We start from the raw sequence: 24951 nt of genomic DNA, 5'->3' as shown, positions 1-24951 counted from the left end.
TTTCCTCTCCATATGGAAGATCTATGCCTCCTGTATTTAGTCCCTCTTTTTTGATTATTGTCATCTTTTACATAATGACATCAGTGATTCCGTGTTTTGAGCATGTTTTTTAATCTTATTTTATTTTTGTGATTTCCCTATCTGGGTTAATATCAGGATGCTTTGTTCTGTGTCCTTGTGTTGTGCTGATATCTGATATTATTGATTTTCTGACCAAAGAATTTCTTTACTAATTCGTGTAGCTTTGGTTTGGTTTTTGCAAATTCTCTAAACTTGCGTTTATGTGTAAATGACTTAATTTCACCTTCATATTTGAGAGAGAGTTTTGCTGGATGTATGATTCTTGGTTAGCAATTTTTCTCCTTGAATATTGTATTTATGTAATCCCATTGCCTTCTTGCCTGCATGGTTCTGCTGAGTAGTCCGAACTTATTCTTCTCCTTTGTAGGTGAATTTTCGTTTATCCCTGGCTGCTTTTAAAATTTTCTCCTTATCTTTGGTTTTGTCACGTTTGATGATACTATATCTTGGTGATTTTTGTTTTGCGATCTATCTTTCTTGGGGTTCAATGAGTGTCTTGGATAGATATCCTTTCATCTTTCATGATGTCAGGGAAGTTTTATGCCAACAGATCTTCAACAATTCTCTCTGTACTTTCTGTTATCCCTCCCTGCTCTGGAATTCCATTCATACGCAAGTTATTTTTCTTGATACATTCCCAAATCTTTCTTAGGGTTTCTTCGTTTTTTTAAATTCTTTTCTCTGATTTTTCCTCAAATATATTGGTGCCAATTGCCTTATCCTCCATCTCCCCAATTCTGCATTCCAATTCCTCAATTCTACTCCTCTGACTTCCTATTGAGTGGTCTAGTTCTGTTATTTTTTTGCTAATCTTTTGAATTTCTGAATGCTGTCTCTCTATGGATACTTGCAGCTTATTAAATTTTTCATTGTCTTCTTGAATCATCTTTTTAATTCTTTCAACTGCTTTTTCTGTGTGTTCCTTGCTCTTTTCCGTACATTGCCTGATTTCATTTCTGATATTGTCCTTGATGTCTTGAAGCGTTCTGTATAGTAATCTTTTCTTTTCCACATCTGGCAATTCCAGGAATATATCTTCATCTGGGAGAGATCTTGATTCTCTGTTTTGGGGCATTGTAGAAGCAATCATGGTCTGCTTCTTCGTGTGATTGGATATCGACTGCAGTCTCCGAGCCATCTATAAGTTATTGTTATAATTTATTTTATATTTGCTCACTGAGTCCTGTCTTCTTGTTTTCTTTTGTTTCAATATACCCACATGGGCTTCTAGAGTGCACTAACTTGATTATTGGAGCCTTTGAAGCACTAATGTCCTATTACCGGATGGTTAGAGCTGTTACCAGGCATATGAGAATATGAGTCCATTCACTATTCTTGAGTAGAATCAGCTCAGGTGTCCTGATGGTCAGTCACCTCATGTGTAGTGTAGGTTCTCACCTAGTATCTTAGAGGAGTAGTGGTGATAGTTGTATGCACCAGTTTCTGGTAGAGGCAGGGGTCACACTCTGAGGAGGTCAGGGTTCTGACAGCCTTCCTGTAAGTGCCAGTGAGGAAGCAGTGTTCCCTTCTCTAGAGCTCTGCATCTGTACCTTAGGCACCCAGTGCTTATACCTGTAAAGACTGGTAGGTACCATTATCCTCAGAATCCTTTCATGGGTGGCTAGGTGGTGTGGATGGAGCCTCAGCCCTCAGGTCCCTGCTCTGGGTAGGTGAGGGCTCTGTTTAATAGGTAGAGTGGTATCAGACCTCCAAAACCTGCCTCTCCACTGCTCAGCTGAAACAATTATAGTCAGACCTTTAGCACATTTGCTTTTGCGTTATAAAGGTCACCTGGTTCCATGTAGGGGTGAAAGCCAAAGTCTTTCAATCTCTTATGCCTGGACTGGAGCTGCTTCTGCTTTGATCTTCTGGTTTAAGGGAGTCAGGAAATTATTTTTCCCTGATTGTTAATTTGCTCCTTTTCCCAGGCCAGAAAAATGAATCAGACAAAAGCAGGTCACTACTTTCTCAGGCCCAGGGAATTCAAACGTTATGAAGCTAGCTGGGGCAAGGAGTGGAGGGATCAGAGAGGTAGGAGATAGTAGTGTGGTAAAATAGACAAAATCACTTACCTTGTGTCCAGAACACTGTTTTATCTGAGGTTAGAGAGGTGTGTGTAGCCTGTGTGTTCTGGGTGGGTTCCCTGTCGAGATTGCCCCAGGGCTTTAGGGCTGTATCCCATGCTTGCCTCGTCTCAGGAAACTACCATCAGCCCCACCACACTTGCACCAAAGAGCGGCACCAAGGAATCGGAGTTGTGACGCTGTGTGGGCTTGGCAACTAGTCGCTGCTTCTTAGTGGTCTCTCACTTCCCTTGTCACTCAGGTTGGTGTGTAGCCTCTGTGCACTGGCTGGGTCCCCGCCCACATTGCCCCAGGGGGTTAAGGTTGCATCCTGTGCTTGCCATGTCTCAGGAATCTACCATCAGGCCCACCGCATTCATGCCAAAGAATAGCTCCAAGGATTCAGAGCTGGGATGCTGCACAGGCTTGGTAACTAGTCGTTGCTTCTGTGTTGTCTCTTGCTCCCCTGTTACTCAGGTCGATTCCTTAGCTCTATGTTTGTTGATCAGGGTTTGTAGATTGTCATATATGTTATGGATTCATTTGTTTTTTTAGGTGTTTGTTGCAAGAGGGTTCAGTGGCAGCCTTTGACTATTCAGCCGTCTTGGCGCGCCTCTTACTGGCAGCATATAGTTGTTTTTTTTTTTTTTTTTAATTGAAGCTGAAAATTTCTGACTTTAATCAAGTAATTTAACATATCTACATTTATTATCACCAATAATATATTTGAATTTGCATTGAGCATCTTATTTCGCATTTTTATTTTATCAGAGATTTTAGGGTTTTTTTTTCCTAATTTTTTTGATTGATAAACTATGGGTTACAATTGTTTTATTAGTGTTTTCCCTGTAATTTTTTACTTACAGATATTAAAATTTCTCAGCCCTTATCTTTTTGAATAATGCTGCTTCAACTTTCTATTATCTTTTTCGGAGTCCTATTAAAATTCTACTTAAAAAATGAGTTCTCAAACTTCCACTATTAGCTACTTAAAATTTTTTTTTCTCCATGTTTTATTATGGACAAAATTCTCTTCCCATTCTCTCTTTTCTTTACCGTTGTTAATTTCAGAGTTTATCCTTTAAGTTTTGTGTGTGTGTTTTAATACTTACACATTTTCTAGGATTAGTAATTGATTCCTCTTTCTGTTCATATCATTTTCCATTTTTTCCGTAGAAATCATTCTTTCCTCTCTGTGAACCTTAAACATACTTATTTTAAAGTCATTTTAAGATTGCACAATTGTTTTCCTTTTTTAGGGAGTAAATTTGTCTCCTGGCTGGTTATTTCTTTGGCTGTCTGTCTTTCTTCAGATCTCTTGTTTATATTGTTATTTTAGTTTGCTGGCTCATATTGAGGAGGAGATTTTTTTTAAGTTCTTCTCAGCCCTTACCATTCTTATCTAATGGGTTTTCAGTCACACCCATCTGATATGCTGAAGCTGCTAATACAAAGAAAGGTTTATATCAGTAGCACTTGTCAAGCTTTCATTCAGCATGAATACTGGCAATATCACAGATCGATTCACAGTACTTTAAGGCTACGTCTGCTTCCCAACTTCTAAAAGGCTCCCTGGGCAGTGTTTTGTTCTTTTCAGATTCCCTTCATGGAGTAGGATGGAGAGTTACACTAGCCTTGGTTTTCAGCATTGAGCTGGCTCTTTCCCTTGACTCTGCTGGGCCCATGTTATCCACATGCATTGGTTCCAGGCTGCCTCTGCCTGTTCCTAAACTCAGGGTAGTCAGGCCCATGGACTCAGCCCTTCTCACCACTTTGTGTTTCTGCTGTTTCCGATCCAAGGAGGTGCTCATCAGTTTTCTATACAGCCCTATCTTCTTTGCTCCACTTGTTGGTCACCAAAGACAATAAATTAACAAATGAGGATACTCCATGCATTTCCTAGCAATCATTCAAAGCTCTCTTCCCTTACTCTCAATCTGCCACTCTTCCAATTATATACTCCATTAATGTTCAGTTCATGGGGTCTCCCACTTGAAAGTCTGTTTTGCTTTCTTGACTAAATATTTTGTAGTGGTGATAAATAAAGTATAAAAATAAAGAGTTAAAAAGATACTCTGAAGTTTTGACAACATCATTGTTGTTTAGCTTCCAACAAGTTATCCCTTGATTCATGGTGACACCATGTAAAATGGAACAAAATTCTACCCGGTCCTTTGTCACCCCCAGAATCGGACTGCTATTATCCACAGGGTTTTCACTGGCTGATTTTCAGAAGTAGGTCACCAAGCCTTTTTTCCTAGTCTGTCCTAGTCTGGAAGCTCTGTTGAAATCTCTTTAGCATCATAGCAACAGAGAAGCCTTCACTGACAGACAGGTGGTGGCTGAGATGCACTGGCCGGGAACTGAACCCAGGTGTCCAGCATGGAAGGTGGGAATTCTACCACTGAACTTACTTCCCCTAAAGACTTGAGCTCACACTGACCCTTCTTGTGCTCTCCTTTCTAGACTTCCTTGGTAGAAGAGTCTATTTTAATTCTGCTGCTTATGCCCTGGCACATGGGATGGCTCCATTATGTCCCTTGGCCCTAGTATTGCCAGATTAAATAGTGCATCCCCAGTTAAATTTAAATTTCAGATAAATATTGAATAAATATTTTATATGTTTACATCCTAGATATTGCATGAGACCTGCTTATCCTAAAAAATTATTTGTTGTTTACCTGAAGTTCGAAGTTAGCATTATTTTAGGCTTCTTTGTATCTCTAAGCATGTTAAACACAGGATTAGAAAGATAGTTAAGTTTCTTTTCATTTTGAAATCCATGCTACCTGCTACAGCCAACAAATAGGGTTAACTATCTCTTTAAAAATGCCAGTAACACAGGGATTGGACTGGACTATAACATGGAAAATGATACTGGTGAGGAGTGAGCTTCTTGGCTCAAGTAGATACATAATACTATGTGGGCAACTCCTATATGGAGGAGAGATGAGAAGGCAGAGGGGGGCAGAATCTGGCTGAATGGACACAGGAATACAAGGTGGAGAGAAGGAGTGTGCTGTTCATTAGGGGGAGAGCACCTGGGAGCATATAGCAAGGTGTGTATAATTTTTGTATGAGAGACTGACCGGACTTGTAAACTTTCACTTAAAGCACAAAAAAAGTCAGTAAAGAAATACACTTTATTTCAGTGATGCATTAAAAAATATAACATACTGGGGGCGGAGCCAAGATGGCAGAGTAGTCAGATGCTTCTGGTGATCCCTCTTACAACAAATACCTGAGGAACAAGTGAAACGATTATATATATGACATGCTAGGAGCCCTGAGCAACAAAGGCAAATCAGGGAATCGGACTGAGCAGCAGGAAGAGACAGTTCAGAAGTTGCAAGGATTTACTTGAGCTGACTTGGTGGGAACAAGCACCCCTCAGACATGATCTCCTAGAGCCACCGTGGAGGGGCTGGCAGTAGTGTTTGGGATGCTGTTTCCTCAGGGAGGGATAGTGAGCCACACAGTCTACTTACACCTCTGAAACCAGAGAAAAACAGTGCTCTCAGCAAAAGCTAAGCACTTGTGTTTATTTTACCCCACCCCTTGCCCCCAAGCTGGCTTCAGTGGTTGTCGATTTCCCTGCATCTGAGATAGGTCTTGCTGCGCACCCTGAGCCATTCGCCTGGCCTTGGAGAAGGAATAAATTAACAATTGGGGGAAAAGATAATCTGCCAGCTCCACTAAGCTGGGAGTTCAGGACAGAATCAGCTTCTGTCCAGGCACAAACAGTCCACGAACTTTGAATAGCTTTCGTACCTGCGTGGTACTGTGTGGGTCCATTTCAGGAGATTAGGCCTTGATTGGCAGACTGCAATGGTGTGTGTGCTTGAGGTCTGACTTCAACTGTTTCAGCTGTGTGGTGGAGAAGTGGGTTTTTAATGTTTGACAACACTTTGCCATTAAACAAGGTCCTCCTCACCTGCCCATATCAAGGGCCTGAGGGCCGGTTGTCCCACCCACATCACCTAGCCACCCATGACAGGGCTCCAAGGAGAAGTGGTGCCTCCCAGTCCTTCTAACCAAAACCATTCGGTGTCCATGTTCCAGCTGCACAACCCACCTGCCTGTGCAGTCTCCTTAACAGGGATGCAGTTTCCTTGCAGACACTTGGGGATGGTTGTCAGCCCCCTGCCTTTTTTAGAGCATGACCCCCTGCTGCAAGCAGATACCTCTGCCTACACCAATCACCCCTGACCCTCTAAGACTGTAGGACAAAGCGTTTACCACACACTTGCTGACCAACTGCCTGGACATGTGGGCTGAATCCATAGAAGAAAAGTGAATGGACTCCTAGGCTCATATACTTGGTAACAGGTCCAGCCGTCTGGTAACAGGACGTCAGAGCTTCAAAGGGGCAAATAATCAAGCTAGCTCACTCAAGCAGCCTATTTGGGTATATGAAAACAAAACAAAGCAAGAAGCTGAGATACAGTAATCAAGCACATAATAAATTAATACGATAATGTATAAATGGATTGGAGACAACAGTCAATATGGAATCACATAAAGAAGCAGACAATGGCTTCAACAAGCTCTCAAAACAAAGAATGAAGGAATCTTCCAGATGAAGACATCTTCCTGAAATTACCACATGTAGACTAAAGAAGATTAATATACAGAACTCTTCAAGGGATCAGGGAGGTCATCAGGAAAACACACAAGCCAAAGAACACACAGATAAAACAGTTGAAGAAAGAAAAAGATTACTCAAGAACGTAATGAAAACTTTAATAGGCTGCAGGAATCCATAGAGAGACAGCAATCAGAAATTCAGAAGATTAACAATAAAATCACAGAATTAGAAAACTCAATAGAAAATTAGAGAAGCAGAATTGAGGAAATGGAAGGCAAAATTAATGAGATTAAGGATAAAACACTTGGCACCAATATAGGCAAAGAAAAATCAGTTAAAATAATTAAAAAAAAAAAACTGAAGAAATCCTAAGAATCATGTGGGACTCTATCAAGAGAAATAACCTACCAGTGATTGGAGTATCAGAAAAGCGAGGGATAACAGAAAATATAGTGAGAATTGTTGAAGATATGTTGGCAGAAAACTTCCCTGATATCATGAAAGATGACAAGATATCTATCCAAGATGCTCATCAAACTCCACATGAGGTAGATCTCAAAAGAAAGTCACCAAGTCATATGATAATCAAACTTTCCAAAACTGAAGATAAAGAGAGAATTTTAAGAGGTGCTAGGGATAAATGAAGTCATCTTCAAAAGAAAAGTCAATAAGAATATGCTCGGACTACTCAGCAGAAACCATGTTAATGCTTTAGAGTTTGTTTTCTCAAGGCCAGGCACAAAATTCAGATGAATAAATGAATGAATGAATGAATTCAAGGCATCTTTTTAAATGAAATGATTTGTTTTCCTACCTTAGAAAAGGTAGAATACTAGAAATAACTAGAGAATTTTTGGTATGCTTCATAAAGAGGGAACAAATCAGATTTAGAAGAAATACAATCAGAATGGTTTTTAGAAGGAATGATGGTGAGACTTTGACTTGCTTACTTTCCACGCATCATCAGGAAAGACCAATCACTAGAGAAGGACAAAACATTTGGTAAAATGGAGGACTGGCAAAAATGAGGGAAACTTTCAATGAGATGTGTAACATGATAGTCACAACAATGGGCTGAAACATAACAAGTATCATGAAGATGGCATAGGATCTATGTTTTTTTCTTTATACATAAAGTTGCCATCAGGCAGCTCCAACTCAACAGCAACTAATAACAAAATTGTAAAAGCTGCAAGGAAAGAGTTGTGAAATCAGAGAAGCTCCCTTTTACTGAGTGAATTTCACTCAGATAAAAATATGATTGTTGTTATTCTTAGGTGCCATTGAGTTGATTTCAACTCATGGTGACCACAAGTGACAGATGAGAACTTCCCCCTAGGGTTTTCTTCGCTTTAAATCTTTACAGAAGCAGATCTGTACGTCTTCCTCCCACAGAGATGCTGCATGTGTTCAAACCATCAACCTTTCAGTTAACACTTTGTACCACTACGAATCCAAAAAAAAGTGATTAATCTGTATATATATTTCAGAAAGTAACACAAGAAGGTGCTCACTGTCAATAGTATGTTTCTACCCGAAAGGGAAATATCGATCTAATCCTCATAAACCAGTTATGGATTATATGTCAACAGAGGATTTAACTCGCCACCATTCTGATGTTGTTGGTTACTGATAAAACTCAGCACTGTCATTTACCCTTCTCATCAACTGACAACTCTGCTTTCTTCTCTTGCCTGCCTGAAACTTCTGCTATGATGTAGACGCCAAACACTGAGTCTTCTACAAAGTAGAAAAGTTTCAGTCTCATGAAATGGATTGTAGCAGGTTCTCTTAACTACTGATGCTTTGAGAAATAGACTCATGACTTTGGAACTTAAGGAAACATCACTTAGAACTGTCAGACTGTATTAGAGGAATGAGTCAGAATTTCCAGGATTTCTTTTAGTCCAGGAGCAGATAACTTTGTGAGAGCAGACTGCTTAGCTAAAAAAAAAAAAAAAAACAAGAACTGATTACATGGGGTTGAATTAAGTATACTTGTTGGAAATATTGTTGATATCACTGTCTCTTAGGATCCAGGGACAAATATTTCTAATAAATGCCTTTACTCTTTTTGATAATGTAATTATATGCATAGGTTTAATAAGAATCTGTCCTCCTTGTTATTAGGATGTAATTAAACAAATCAGTTGTGTAACTAAAACCATGCCTGGGTATCATGTTTGACAATAAGCCCACCATTAAAAAACAAGGGTTTATATTTCATACGTCAACTGAGGTACCCAGAGTCCTCATAGGAAACTGAGCTGATATCTGCTCTACAGTTTATACAGTCCCTGCCTTACAGGTAGTAAGGAAGGTCACTTAGTGGCAGGTCAAGAACTTTGGCAGATATTGGGAAATTCAGAAAGAAAGAAATTCACTCACACTTATGGAGACTTCAGCAAAATCTGGGGAAAATGAGATTCCTGGGCTTGGATTCCTAGCCTCAGATTAGGAGATTAAATAAAAAAACGTGTCACATCATACACTGCTGACATGAATGTAAATTGGTGCAAGTCTTTCAGAGGGGAATTTGGCAATGTCTAACAAAACCACATATGTACTTACCTTTTGAGTCAGTAATCCCACTTCCAGGAATTTATCTTAAAGATATACCTCAAACGATAAGAAAAAATAAATACAGGTACATGTTATTCACTACAGCTTGGGTTATATTTGCAAAATACTGGACACTACCTAAATGCCAACAGGAGTCTGGTTGAATTAAACCATGGTACATCCACACGATGGATTACTATAAAGCTGTCAAAATGGAGGTGGAAGATCTCCATGGAGCATGGCATTATCCCCAAATATTTATTTGTATACATTTTTAAGAGAAGAAAAAAAAAATGCAACGTTCCATGTGAGAGAGAATGGGAAAAACATGTATCTGCGATCTGTACAATTTTGGAGAATAAAAAAGAGAGTAAATCAGAGACTAATGGGGTTGATTACCTACAGGGAGTGATTATGTAAAGAATGGGGGATTGAAAACAAAGAAGAAATAAGGTAGCTGTGTTAATTTAGCAGCAGACTTTTTTAAAGCTTTCTTTTTTGTTTGTTTTTAGTTCTGATTTTTAGAACCAGGTTGATGTTTGCAACGCTTGAAAAATCAAATAACTCATTAGAATTAACCAGGGTATGGGGGAAATCCAGAACGGAATACAAATAATAAAAATCACCCCAACTGTATTATAAATGAGTAATTACCATATTTTTAGATAACGTGCCCACACATATAACACGCGGCATAGCCGGCTTATAAAAATAGGGGTGGAGGTGTTGTGCAGTTGGGAAAAATACATATAACATTGCATTATTTGCATAAAAATGCCATACACTGAAAGGGATAGGGAAGGAAAGAACTTACCTAAGAAACTTTGGAAACCAATATTCTTTCTGTATACTCCAAAACTAAGACAAAAAAAAACCCAAAAAACCTACTCTATACATATTGTAGTGTGCTTAGCCAATCTATTTTTTAAAGGGTTATAGGTTCGGAATTCCATAAGTACTTTGTATATATTCTAGGATTAAGCAAGAAGTAAATACAGTGTGGATAATAACAGCCAGGATTCTTATTTTCAGAGCGAAGAGAGGATAAAGACAAGGGGAAGACTAGAATGAACTCTATGGTGTAGTCAGAATTGGAGGTATAAGGATGAATTCATGATTTTTTAATATGTGTTATACACATATGTTTATGTATGTGTACGTGCAAGTGTATATATGCATATGTGTGTGTATATATATATCATAAATATAGAAAAAGATACGGATGGGTATGTACCTGTGCATTTACACACATGCATTTCCTAGCTTCGTGCTAGGAAATTAGCATAACCTGAGAGTAATTAGAGTTCAGCAGCTGTGAGTGCACCCCATGTCCGTGTCTTAGCTTCTAAATGCCTTTCTCCAATAAAAGAAGCCAGAGCATCTGGAGAAATAACAGATTCCACAGCCGGGGCACAGAAAAAACAAAATGATCCTGCAATATCTTGTGCCAGAAAGTATTGTCATGCTCAAAAATTAAAGACATGTCAAAAGCAAAGAAGCTCTCTTAAAGAGGCTCCCAATGACCAAGTCTGGAGTAATCTGAACAAGAAAAAAAGTAGTTATAACAACAGATTATAACTCGTAGAATAAAATAAAAATCCGTAAGTCCAGACTGATGTGGATCAATAAATAAATGGTGCAGAAGGGAAAGCTGCCAGTAAAATTCCAATTAATAAATGTGTAAGGAATCATAGAAATAGAAAACCAACTTTAGAAAACAGATATTAATAATTTTTAGGCAAAATTCATAATGGATTCTAAATTTAGTAGGTGAAAGCATGATGAGAAACAGAATATTTACATAATATCAATATTTTGATTTATATATATAAAAAATTAATTTAAAAACAATAAATAGAAACTGTAAAAAAAAATTTTTTTTTTCTAGTACAGAGGAGAAACCTGGCAGACACAGCCCAGCTAAATAATCAAAGTTAACCTCACCAATATGAGGTATATCGACATGTGTTCCTCGATAAGATGCACCGAGAAAGGCACGACATCACCTCTATGATATTCTTGACAGAAATACACACGAGAATTTAATAATGCTGACACATCAGTGTCTTAGTTTCCCAACAGAAACTAACGAACCTAACAAAATACCACAAAGTGGGTGACTTTGAAGCGTGTAAGTTTATCGTCTCACAGTTCTCTCTCGGTCAGCTCTAGGGGAAGATCCTTCCTTGTCACTTCCAGCTTCCGGTAGCCCTGGGCATTTCTTGACATTCTTTGGCTTTTAGATGCACATTCACAGGGCCTCTCCTCCTCACTGCAAGTTCATTCGGCCACTCGTCCTGTAACACTGTCTCTGTGTCTGTTGTCCCCTGTATAAGGCACTATTCAGGAAGGGATTAGGACCCACCCTATTTAAATATGACCTTGTTAACTGATAACATCTTCAAAGGAAGACTTTATCTCCAAACAAGGCCACATTCACTAGTACAGGAGTTAAGGCTTCAACATATTTTTTGGTGGGACACAATTTAAAGATTCAACCATAACAGTCCACTGTCTGCCCCCCAAAATTCCTGTCATTCCCATGTGCGAAATGCATTCATCCCATCTATCTCAAAAATCCAAAACCAAACCCACTGGCATCGAGTCAATTCCGACTTCAAGTGACACTATAGGACAGAGTAGAACTGCCCAATAGGGTTTCCAAGGAGTGGCTGGTGGACTTGAACTGCCGATCGTTTGGTTAGCAGCTGAGCTTTAAGCACTACCACCAAGGCTCCTCACCCTATCTCAGCACCCCCAAAAGTCTTAAACCTTTCCAATATCCACTCTAAGCCTAAAATGCATTTTTTAAATAATTTATTTTTGTTTTTGTTGTTGAGAATATACACAGCAGAACATACACCGATTCAACAATTTTTACATGTGCAATTCAGTGACCTTGATTACATTTTTCAAATTGTGCTACCATTCTCATCCTCCTTTTTTGAGTTGTTCCTCTCTCATTAGCAAAAACTCACTGCCCCTAAGTTTCCTATCTATCGTTTTGAGTTGCTGCTGATCCCATGTAGATAGATCTTAAAAGAGACATTCTTTACTAGTTAGGCTAAACTATTGCTTGGTTTTAAGAGGACTTCAGGGGATATTTTTGGTTTATGTTTTAAGGTTTAAAGATTATCTCAGGGCGATAGTTTCAGGGGTTTATCCAGTATCCATGACTCCACAAAATCTGTATTCCATGAGAATTTGAAATTCTGGTCTGCATTTTCCTTCTTTTGATCAGGATTCTCTTATAAAATCTTTGATGAAAATGTTCAGTAATGGTAGCCAGGCACTATCCAGTTCTGGTCCCATGGCAGAGGGGGCAGTTGTTCATGGAGGCAATTAGCCACACATTCCATTTCCACCTCCCCTTCCTGACTGTCCTTCTTCCTCTGTTGCTCCAGGACAATAGAGACCAATTGTTGTATCTTGGATGGCTGCTTGTAAGCGTTTAAGACTGCAGACACGTTGCAATGAACTAGGAGGTAGAACAGAAGGACTAAACACAATATTAGACATAAGTAAGACTCTGGGAAGGAGGCCTAGTTGCACAGTGGTTAAGAACTCAGCTGCTAACGAAAAGGTTTGTTCTTGTTAGGTGCCGTCGAGTCAGTTCCGACTCATAGAGACTCTATGGACAACAGAACGAAACACTGCCAAGTCCTGTGCCATCCTTACAATCGTTCTTATGCTTGAGCTCATTGTTGAGCCACTGTATCAATCCACCTTGTTGACGCTCTTCCTCTTTTTCGCTGACCCTGTACTCTGCCAAGCATGATGTCTTTCTCCAGAGACTGATCCCTCCTGACAAGATGTCCAAACGATGTAAAACAAAGTTTCGCCATCCTTGCCTCTAAGGAGCATTTTGGCCGCACTTCTTCCAAGACAGATTTGTTCGTTCTTTTGGCAGTCCACGGTATATTCAATATTCTTCATCAACACTGCAATTCAAAAGCATTAACTCTTCTTCAGCCTTCCTTATTCATGGTCCAGCTTTCACATGCATATGATGTGATTGAAAATTCCATGGCACGAGTCAGGCGCACCTTAGTCTTCAGGGTGACATCTCTGGTCTTCAACACTTTGAAGAGGTCCTTTGCAGCAGATTTACCCAATGCAATGAGTCTTTTGATTTCTTGAGTGCTGCTTCCATGGCTCTTGATTGTGGATCCAAGTCAAATGAAATCCTTGACAACTTCAGTCTTTTCTCCATTTATCATGATGTTGCTCTTTGGTCCAGCTGTGAGGATTTTTGTTTTCTTTATGTTGAGGTGTAAACCATACCGAAGGCTGTGGTCTTTGATATTCATTAGTAAGTGCTTCAAGCCCTCCTCACTTTCAGCAAGCAAGGTTGTGTCATCTGCATAATGCAGGTTGTTAATGAGTCTTCCTCCAATCCTGATGTCCTGTTCTTCAAATAGTCCAGCTTCTCGTATTATTTGTTCAGCATACAGATTAAATAGGTATGGTGGAAGAATACAACCCTGATGCACACCTTTCCTGACTTTAAACCAATCAGTATCCCCTTGTTCTGTCCGAACAACTGCCTCTTGATCTATGTAAGGGTTCCTCATGAGCACAATTAAGTGTTCTGGAATTCCCATTCTTCACAGTGTTATCCATAGTTTGGTATGATCCACACGGTCGAATGCCTTTGCATAGTCAAGGAAACACAGGTAAACATCCTTCTGGTATTCTCTGATTTCAGCCAGGATCCATCTGACATCAGCAATGATATCCCTGGTTCAACGTCCTCTTCTGAATCCAGCCTGAATTTCTGGCAGTTGCCTGTGGATATACTGCTGCAGCCATTTTTGAATGATCTTCATCAAAATTTTGCTTGTATGTGATATTAAAGATATTGTTCTATAATTTCCACTTTCACTTGGATCACCTTTCTTGGGAATTGGCATAAATATGGATCTCTTCCAGTCAGTTGGTCAGGAAGCTGTCTTCCATATTTCTTGGCCTACATGAGTGAGCAACTCCAGTACTGCATCTGTTTGTTGAAACATCTCAGTTGATTTTCCATCAATTCCTGGAGCCTTGTTTTTCACCAGTGCCTTCAGAGCAGCTTGGACTTCTTCCTTCAGTACCATCGGTTCCTGATCATATGCTACCTCTTGAAATGGTTGAATATCAACTAATTCTTTTTGGAATAATGACTCTATGTATTCCTTCCATCTTCAACGAAAAGGTAGGCCGTTCAAATGCACCAGCCATTCTGCAGGAGAATGATGTGGCAATCTGCTTTTGTAAACATCAACAGCCTCGGACACTGAATAGGGTAGTTCTACCTTGTCCTATAGGGTCACTAGGAGTCAAAATTGACTTGTTGGCCATAGGTTTAGGTATAGAAGACTCTGGGTATGTTCCATCTTGGAGCAAATTCCCTCCCCATCTGGGAGCCTTGCTTCCAAGCAAAGTGGTGCAACAGGCACAGTGTCGACACTCCCATTCCAAAAGGAGAAATTGGAAGGAGTAAAGGGATCACACTTATCAAGAAGTCTGAAATCCAGCAAGGCAAATTTCAAGACTCGAAAATAATTCTTTCTCTGAAACCACCTGGGCAGTGGCCTTAACCTCCAAACCCTGTGCAGCCTGTCCTGGCCCACTAGGAAGGGAGCCCAGCCCATTAGACTCAGGCAGTGGCTCAGCCCTGTGGAATGGAAGAAGTGGTAGCCCTGCCCCACCACCCATGACAAAAGCCCCTGTGGCCTCTGAATTGCTTGATGATCCTTTTCTTTTCTTGAAAGACAATAGATGTTTAGAACCCAATAGCTACATCAGCTTGTTTCCTGCCTATGAAATTTCAGGCATTACACCTCTTTCCTTCATTTTTTCCCGTATCTATCCCCTTCAGTGTAAGCTAGTAGGGTTTCTGTTGAGATAGTTGGATGCATTCCTAAATCACATGTCTGATCTCTTTAGGAAACAGGTATCTAGCCAAATACATGGTGTTTTTTCAAAAAAAAATGCCTTCTTAATTTTTACAACATGAATAGGCTGATAATTCTCCAAATCTTCAAGTTATGGCTCCTTTTTGCACAGTTCATTTCTTAATCTATCTCTTTCCTCCTGCATTTTACTATAAGTAGCAAGGAGGAGCTAGGCTACACCTTCAAGATTGTGCTTAGAAATCTCCTCAGCCAAAATCCAAGTGCGTATCTTGCAAGCTCTACACAAAACACTTGAACATAACTCAGCTAAATTCTTTGCCACCTTATAACAGGGATAGCCTTTCCTCCAGTGTTCAATAACATATTCATTATTTCCATTTAAGGCCTTACCAGAAGCACAGTTGAGGTCCACCTCTTTAGCAACATTCTGTTTATGATGATATAAGCTTTCTAAGCTCTTAGCAGAATTGCCTGTTAAGACCATCATTCTATTACCAATTGCCAATCTGACACAAAGGGTCCTTGTCTTTTTCCGAGTAAGAATACACGTGAAAGACAAACTTTATCTTCAGCAAGCTTTATTTTGCTTGAGTCAAGCAAAAGCAGACTACTTCTCATGTGCTTTGGGCATGTTATTAGGAAGGACCAATCCCTGGAGTAGGACATCATGTTTGGTAAAGTAGAGGGCCAATGAAAAAGAGGAAGGCCTTCAACCACATGGATTCACACAGTGGCTTCAACAATGGACTCTAAGATAGCAACGATTGTGAGAATGTCACTGGATCGAGCAGAATTTCGTTCTGTTGTGTATAGGGTTTCTATGAGTAGGAACGGAGTTGAGACCACCTAATGACAACCTGTGCCTGCAGATGAGCAGCTAAATTTAGCAGAAAAAAATTTATACATTCCTTCTGACTGAGCCCCGTTTAAATCTGTGACCATAAAACTTTAGTAGGCTCTAGCTCTCCCTGGCCATTCTACTACATTTGTCTAGTCAGTTTCCTTTCCCGTACTTAGAAGACTACTTCATACCTGATTATCTCTGAAACCACTATGCCACCAGGGTTTCCAAAGAGAGAAGGACAGTAGGATTCAGAGGAGACAAACATAAGCAGAGATGTAAAGGGGCTCTGGGTCCAAAGATCAAATGCATAAATCCCAGTGCATCCAGTGGACAGAGAAATAGGATGAGGATAATGTGAATACATGGGACCCCATATAGCACAAAAGCCTGGAGCACCTTACCACGGCAGGCTGCCTAGGAGCTATGGTTGTGCTGATGAGCAGACTTTGGTTTCTCTGTATATAGAAATGATGGCTGAAGCCATATGTTTGGGTAAAACTGTCAGAATGAAGACAGAAGAGTATGTGTGTGTGTTTGTATTTGTTTATTCACCTCTACAATTATTTACAAATTAAAATAAAAAGTAGTTTCTTAATATATCACTAAAGACTGCATGCTCTAAGACATCTATTAAGACCCCTTGGTTATGAGATCCTTGCAGTGCCTAGGTTTCTGCAAGAAGTCACCTAGGCATCGTCTGATGGCATTAAAAAAAAGAAACCCATTGCCATCGAGTCGGTTCCAACTCATAGCGACCCAATAGGACAGAGTAGAACTGCCCCATAGAGTTTCCAATGAGAGCCTGGTGGACTCGAACTGCCAACCTTTTGGTTAGCACCCATAGCACTTAACCACTACGCCACCAGGGTTTCCTGGTTTGTGATGGCACAGAGTAGACAAACTACACACTTCCATATCCTGTGGGTGATTATTGGAAGAGTTCAAATTGACTTTCTTTTTTTCAAGGCAAACAGGGAGGCATCAGAATGTCCTCCTCTGGGGACAGACAGGGGTAGATAACTTTATTAGAAGTATAGCATATTTGGGAAATAGAAGCTTAGAGAGGTTAAATAGCTGTCCAAATCCATGTAAATAAACTGAAGATACAATATATTTTCCCCCAAAGCTGTTTTCTCCAAGATGCCTTCCAAAGGAGGTGGCATAAACAGTGTTGGCATCCAAGTAGTGAATTAAGATCCTAGAATAAGACAGGAAGGAGAAGGCTGGCTATTGAGTCTGATGAAAAGGCCTTTGACCAAGCAAATAATTATGTTTTTTTTTAGAGCAATTTAAGGTATTATGTATTTTTTTACTTTTCGATCAATGATATGGAAATTTTTGAGGATTTTATTTTCCTTCCCTGATTGAGTTTTAAAAACATCTGATTTTTTCCCCAGAATTTTACCAGCAATTATTTATCATTTTAGAAAAAATTTGCAATGCCATCAGCAATGTTGCTTGTGATAATGCAACCATCAATAATACAACGCCGTCTGTCAGTCTGCATGTAGAGCGTGTGACTATGATATTCTTCAGCCAAGCTGTATTCTAGCAGTTGCATATTAAAATACCTATAATTTTATTATAAGCTGATTTCCTTTTATCTCCTGCACTTTAAAAGAAATTATTGTGGTGAAAATACACATAACAAAACATCTCAATAATATCTACACATACAGTTCAGTGACATTGATTGCATTCTTCAAGTTGTGTGTCTATTCTCGCTATCCTTTTCCAAATCATTCCACCACCATTAACATAAACTCAATGTCCCCTAAAAAAAACTCCCTCTTTTCCCCCTCCCTCGTGCTACTGGTAAACGCTAAGCATCTTTGGCTTCTGCTTATTTGCTTATTTCATATAAGGGAGATCACACAATATTTGTCCTTTTGCAACTAACTTATTTCATTCAGCATGATGTTTACAAGTTTCATCCATGTAGGGAGATGCGTCAGGACTTCATTTCCCTTTATGGCTGAGTAGTTTTCCCTTGTGGGTATATACCACGCTTTGTTTGTCCATTCATCTGTTGATGGACATTTTGGTTGGTTCCATCTTTCAGCTATTGTGAAAAGTGCTGCAATGAACATTGGTATACAGGTTTCTGTGTGCATTTCTGCCTTCACTTCTTCTGGGTACATACTTAGGACTGGGACTGCTGAGTCATACGGTAGTTGTGTGTTCCACACTTCGAGTAACTACCAAACTGTTTTCCACAGAGGCTGTACCATTTTATATTTCTACCAGCAATGGATGAGGATTTCAGTTTCTCCACAATCTTTCCAACTGTTGTTTCTTGACTTATTTTTATCATCTCCATTCCAGTAGGAGTGAGGTAGTATTTCATTATAGTTTTGATTTGCATCTTCCTAATGGGTAATGACACTGAGCATCTTTTCATGTGCTTGTTGGCCATTTGTACTTCACATGGACAAAAATATCTGATAGATGTTTTTAATTATATGTGTGGATGGGTTTATTGGCTGTAAATAAACTTCATTTCAGGTTAGTAAGGGGTTGTACAAAAAATATTCGGGGTGTGGTAAATTAACTATTGATATAGGTGATGGAGATATATAGCCTTTTATTAGTTAGAGGACAAAGATCAGTCACGTGGCAGTATGAGGATGGCCTGGAGATGTTAAGAATAGAGTGAGAAGGCCAGTAATGAGGATATTGACCATTTTTGCCAGGAAATGATCAGAAGCAAACTGACAAAGCAGCAGTGCAAAGAGAAAGAGGGGAATAGATTGAAAAAATAGTAGATAGAATGGACATGGTTGGCAATTGAACAGGTGTGAGATATGAGGACATGGAGATGGGTAAGTGAATTTCAGGATGACTGTGAGAAGAAAGATGAACTCAGTATTGGAGGTATTAAGCTTGAAATTCCTATGGGACATCCACGTGGAAATGTCAAATAGATAAATGCAGATTTCAAATCATGCCGGTTGTCTGGGACAGTCCTGGTGTACAACTGGTGCCTACAACTGTGGTCCTGGTGTAATTATTAATAGGACTGCTTTCACACTCCAAAATATCCCAATAAATTACATGGTTCTTTTTTCTAGTAGAGCTCTAAAACTCCGGAACAAGGGCTGTGCTGGTGAGTAAATGTTGGAGTCTCTGTATATAGAAATGATGGCTGAAGCCATGTGTTTGGGTAAAATTGTCAGAATGAATAGACAAGAGTATGTGTGTGGGCACGTGTGTGTGTGTGTCCTTTTTTATCCACCCTTAAAAAATGATTTCTAACTAATGGACCACAATTATCATAACCTCCACAAGACTGAGCCCAGGACAACTAGTTGGTGCCCAGTTACCACCACTGACTGCTCTGGCAGGGATCACAATAGAGGGCTCCAGAGTGACAGAAAAACGTAGAACAAAATTCAAACTCACATACAAAACAGCAACAACAAAAGACCAGACTTGCTTGTCTGACAGAGAGTGGAGACATCCCAAGAGTATAGCCCCTGAATATTTTTTTTTAATTGCGTTTTAAGTATAAGTTTACAAACCAAGTCAGTCTCTCATACAAAAACTTATGTTCACCTTTCTGTATACTCCTAGTTGCTCTCCCTCTAATGAGACAGCACACTCTTTCCCTCCACTATCTATTTTTGTGTCCATTCAGCCAGCTTCTGACCCCCTCTGCCCTCTCATCTCCTCTTCAAACAGGAGCTGCCCACATAGTCTCATGTGTCTACTTTATCCAAGAAGCTCACTCTTCACCAGTATCATTTTCTATCCCGTAGTCCAGTCCAATCCCTGTCTGAAGAGTTGGCTTTGGGAATTCTTCCTGTCTTGGCCTAACAGAAGTTCTGGGGACCGTGACCTCTGGGGTCCTTCTAGTCTCAGACTATTAAGTCTGGTCTTCTTACAAGAATTTGGGGTCTGCATCCCACTGCTCTCCCGCTCCCTCAGGGGTTCTCTGTTTTGTTACCTGTCAAGTCAGTCATGGCTTGTAGCCAGACACCATCTAGTTCTTCTGGTCTCAAGCTGATGTAGTCTCTGGTTTATGTGGCCCTTTCTGTCTCTTGGGCTCATAATTACCTTGTGTCTTTAGTGTTCATTCTTTACTCCAGGTGGGTTGAGACCAATTAATTGATGCATCTTAGATGGCCGTTTGTTAGCCTTTAAGACCCCAGACACCACTCTCCAAAGTGAGATGCAGAATGTTTTCTTCATAGATTTTATAATGCCAATTGACTTAGGTGTCCCCTGAAACCATGGTCTCCAAACCCCCATCCCTGCTGGGCTGGCCTTCAAATCGTTCAGTTTATTCAGGAAACAGTTTTGCTTTTGGTTTAGTCCACTTGTGCTGACCTCTCCTATATTGTGTTTTGCCCTTGCCTTCACCTAAAATAATTCTTAACTACTATCTAATTAGTGAAAACCCCTCTCCTTCCCTCCCTTTCTACTCTCGTAACCATCAAAGAATATTTTCTTCTTTGTTTATTTTTCAAGTTCTTATAATTGTTGTCTCATATAATTTTGTCCTTTTGCAACTGAATAATTTCACTTAGCATAATGCCTTCCAGATTTCTCCATGTTATGAAATGTTCCACGGATTCATCATTGTTCTTTACCGATGCGTAGTAGTCCATTTTGTGAATATACTATACTTTATTTATCTGTTCACCCATTGATGGGCACCTTGGTAGCTTCCATCTTTTTGCTATTGTAAACAGTGCTTCAGTGAACACGGGTGTGCATATATCTGTTCATGTAAAAGCTCTTATTTCTCTAGGATATGTTCCAAGGACTGTATGGTAGTTCTATTTCCAGCTTTTTAAGGAAGCGCCAAATTGATTTCCAAACTGGTTGTACAATTTTACTTTCCCACCAGCAGTGTATAAGTGTTCCAGTCTCTCCATAACCTCTCTAACATTTATTATTTTGTGTTTTTTGGAGTAATGCCAACCCGTTGGAGTGAGATGGAATCTCATTGTAGCTTTGATTTACATGTCTCTAACGGCTAACGATCGGGAGCGTTTCACTGGACACACTTTTAACTCAGTAGTGAAGTTACTGCTGAGGTTCACCCTTCAGCCAAAGATTAGACAGGTCTACAGGCCCAACAACAACATATGTGAGGAACATGGTTCATAGTTCAATCATGTATATGAGACTAAGGGGCACAACAGCCCAAAAGCAAAGACGAGAATGTAGGAAGGGAGAGAAGACTGGACGAATGGAAATAGGTAACCCAGGGTGGAGAAGGGGAAAGTGTTTACACATTGCAGGGTTGGCAACCAACGTCACAAAACAATTTGTGTATTAACTGTTTAAAGAGAAACTAATTTGCTCTGTAAGCTTTCACCTAAAGCACACACACACATACACACACAAAAACTTTTAAACCAAAACAAATATATATTTCTAAAAAGAAAATAAAAAGTAGATTCTGAATATGTCATGGAAATTAGTTTACAATGATATGTTTTTCCTGTACCAGTCCTTTCTACTGTAGAAAAAAATTTGTTTGAATGCAGAATATAACTCTTAATAACTAGATTCTTAATGTTCAAAAAACTAGTTATTCATCAATTATAATTATACTTGAAGGCATTAAGTCAGAAATTTGCTAAGTTAAATACCTTTTTTAGCTGATGCTGCCTATCAAAATTGAGGTGGCCATAATTACATGAAATCCTGTAGATAGTAAATGTGTTGTCAGCTCCTAAAGAATTAGGATCACATTACCTCATTGGCTTATTGGAATTAAAGGGATAAATAACCCCAAACAGGTCTGTAACCTATTAAATTTATTTTAATGAGAATCAAATACACTAATCTTAGCTTAAAACTTATAAAGACATTGGTAGTTGAAATGACAAGAACTTCGAAAAGTTAATTTACAAAAATAAACCGAAAAGGAAGTAAAACAAGACTCTAAGTGCATTTGGCCCTAGTTTTCTTTCTAAGATTAATTTAATAATAGCTTTATCTGATAGATGTTCTGTAAATATTGTTGGATAAATTCATATTTTTCAATATAGAAATCACTTTATTTTATGTTATAAATGTATAACAGGTAGTCATAAAAATTTCAGATAATGCAGAAATATATAAAGTAAAAAATAAAAACATAAATAAACAAGCCTGTAATACCACCTTTTAACATTTGGAATATGTCTCCTTTTTTTTTTTGACAGTTTTATTGAGATGCTATACAATTGATTCACATAATATACAAATCACACATGGAAAATGTACAGATGTTTTTTAGTGCATTCAGAGAGTTATGTAGCCCTCATCACAATTAAGTTTAGAACATTTTCATCATCCCCAAAAGAAAAATAAAATACCAATTAGCAGTCACTGTCCATTCCTTCCTAAGACCTTGCATCCCCCTGCCCCCATTGCCCCCTGCCCTAGGTACAGGTTTCTGTCTCTAGATTTGCCTATTCTGGACAATTCATATAAATTGAATCATACAATATGATCTTTTGTGACTTGTTTCTGTCACTTAAAATAATGTTTTCTAAGTTTGTCCACATTATGGCATGTATCAGTACTTCATTCATTTCAATTGCCAAATAATATTCCATTTTATGTACAAATCACATCTTCACTGGACTTACCACCTGTCTGTCAGTTTGTCTTACCATGGTGGCTTACCTGTTGCTCTGATGCTGGAAGCTATGTCATTAGTATTTTATGTACCAGCAGGGTAACCCACGATGGACAAATTTCAGTGGAGCTTCCAGACTAAGATAACCTAAAGGCCTGGCTATCTACTTCCAAAAGTTAGCTAATTAAAACCTTATGGATCACAACAGAACATTGTCAGACTTCCTTGCTTTGTAGACATCATTAGAAGAGATCCATTACTGGAGAAGGTCACCATGTTTGGTGAAATAGAGGGTCAGTGAGGGCAAGGAAGATCCTCAGTGAGATGGATTGGCACAATAGCTTTAACAATGGACTCAAACATGCTGGTGGTTTCGAGGATGATATAGGGCCAGGCAATGTTTTCCTCTATTGTACATAAGGTCACCATGAGTTGAAGTTGACTCTGTGGCAGCTATTTTCTCTTTAGTTGATGGACATTTGGGTTGTTGGATGGTTTCCACTTTTGGCTATTATGAATAATGCTGCTATGAACATTTCATGTACAATTTTTGGGAGTGGACAATTTGTTTTTTTCTTTTGAGTATATACCTAAAGGTGGAGTTGCTGGGTCATATTGGAAACCCTGGTGGCATAGTGGTTAAGTGCTATGACTGCTAACCAAAATGATAGCAGTTCGAATCTGTCAGACACATTGGAAACTGTGTGGGGCAGTTCTACTCTGCCCTGTAGGGTCGCTATGAGTCTGAATCAACTTGACAGAAGGGGGTTTGGTTTTGGTTTTTTTGGTAACCCTATGTTTCATCTTCTCAGGCACTGACAGACTGTTTTCCAAGGTGATGGTACCATTTTACATTCCCATCAGCAGTGTATGAGGGTTTCAATATCTCTGTATCCTTGCCACCACTTTTTATTTTGTGTCTTTTTTATTTAGAGCTTCCTACTGGGTGTCGTTATAAGTCCAAATTGAATTTAACCAAGAGGTCGGCTGTTTGAATCCACCAGGTGCTCCTTGGAAACTCTACGGGGCAGTTCTACCCTGTCCTATATGGTCACTATGAGTCAGAATCAACTCGACGGCAGTGGGTTTGGTTTTTTTTAAGCCACCTAAGAAGGGAGGGCAGCCCCGGTGGCACAGCGGTTAAAAGCTCAGCTGCTATCCAAATGGTTGGCAGTTTGAATCCACCAGCCTTTCCTTGGAAACCCTATGGGGCAGTTCTAGTCTGTCCTATAGAGTTGCTATGAGTTAGAATTGACTAAAAGGCAATAGATTAAATTTGGTTTTTGGAGGAAGGGAATGTCATGGACTGAATTATGACCCCCCAAACATGTGTGTAGTAACTTGGTTAAGCCATGATTCCCAGTATTGTGTGGTTGTCCTCCATTTTGTCATTTTAAATTTATGTTAAAGACAATTAGGCTGGGATCTAACACCCTTGCTCAGGCCACACCCCTAAACCAACATAAAGGCAGTTTCTCTGGGGTGTGGCCTGCATCACCTTTTATCTCTGAAGAGATAAAAGGATAGTGAAGCAAGCAGAGAGTTGGGGACCTCGTACCACCAAGAAAGCAGCACCGGGAGCAATGCACGTCCTTTGGACCCGGGGTCCCCGTGCCTCAGAATCTGCTCGACCGGGGGAAGATTGAGGAAAAGGACTTTCCTCCAGAGCCAGCAGAGAGGGAAAGCCTTCCCCTGGAGCCAATGCCCTGATTTTGGACTTTTAGCCTATTTTAGTGTGAAGAAATAAATTTCTCTTTTTTAAAGCCATCCACTTGGTGCACCTCTGTTATAGCAGCACTAGATGACTAAGACAGGGAGTAAGTAGAGAAGGGGAGCATCTTGGAGCATTCCAAATATTGGAATGAGAAAGACTCAAAGGAGACTCGAGAAGAATATCCATGGAGAAAGGAAGAAAACTGAGTCTGTTTTTCTGGCGATCAAGTGAAAAAAGTGATTCAAGAATGAAAAAGTGGTTAAATGTGTCAAGAGCTCCTATGAATATAAGTTAGATGAGGACTGAAAATGGACCATTGGGTTTGGCATTGTAGAGATCTTTGACAAGATTGGATTCAGTGGAGAGGTGGGACAAATCTTATTGGAGCTGGATCAGAAGATAATGGAGTCGAAAAAGTGGAGACGATGGGAAAGAAAACTTTTGCAAGGAATATCATTATAAAGGTGGCAGAAAATTCCAAAGGCACCAGAAGAAGGAAGATTAAGGAGAGTTTCTATTTAAATATGTGAGATGTTGTTGTTGTTGTTAGGTGCCACCGAGACAGTTCCGACTCACAGCGACCCTATGAACAACAGAACAAAACACTGCCCGGTCCTGC

The 24951-nt window shown here is 39.5% G+C and overlaps 1 protein-coding gene across 2 annotated transcripts in view; it reads left to right on the top strand.

The window, feature by feature from the left end:
* Positions 1–24951, top strand: part of LOC100668445 (mitotic spindle assembly checkpoint protein MAD2A-like) — a 113166-nt gene that overhangs the window by 69140 nt on the left and 19075 nt on the right. The window lies entirely within an intron of this gene.

Source organism: Loxodonta africana, chromosome 5 (genome assembly GCF_030014295.1).
Source record: "Loxodonta africana isolate mLoxAfr1 chromosome 5, mLoxAfr1.hap2, whole genome shotgun sequence".
NCBI lineage: Eukaryota > Metazoa > Chordata > Mammalia > Proboscidea > Elephantidae > Loxodonta > Loxodonta africana.
The sequence above is the reverse complement of the archived record's forward strand: the minus strand, read 5'-3'. Positions and strand labels throughout refer to the sequence as shown.